This window comes from Lupinus angustifolius, chromosome LG03 (assembly GCF_001865875.1).
Source record: "Lupinus angustifolius cultivar Tanjil chromosome LG03, LupAngTanjil_v1.0, whole genome shotgun sequence".
Classification (NCBI taxonomy): Eukaryota; Viridiplantae; Streptophyta; class Magnoliopsida; order Fabales; family Fabaceae; genus Lupinus; species Lupinus angustifolius.
In genome coordinates this window covers 27,873,529-27,873,816 of record NC_032011.1, presented here as the reverse complement: position 1 = coordinate 27,873,816, position 288 = coordinate 27,873,529, and positions in this window count along the sequence as shown.

Here is a 288-nt window from a genome sequence, read left to right as displayed (position 1 = left end):
CTCATTCTATCCTCGTCCTCATCCTCATCCTATCCTTGCTCTCATCCTCATCTTATCCTCATCCTATCCTCATCCTCATCCTCATCCTCATCCTCATCCTATCCTCGCCTTCATCCTATCCTTATCCTCATCCTCATCCCTGTCCTCAACCTACCCTCCTCTTCATCCTCATCCCATCTTCGTCCTCATCCTCTTCCTCATCCCATCTTTGTCCTCACCCTCATCCTACCCTCATCCTCATCCTATCTTCTTTCTCATCCTCATCCTATCCTCATCCTCATCCTATCC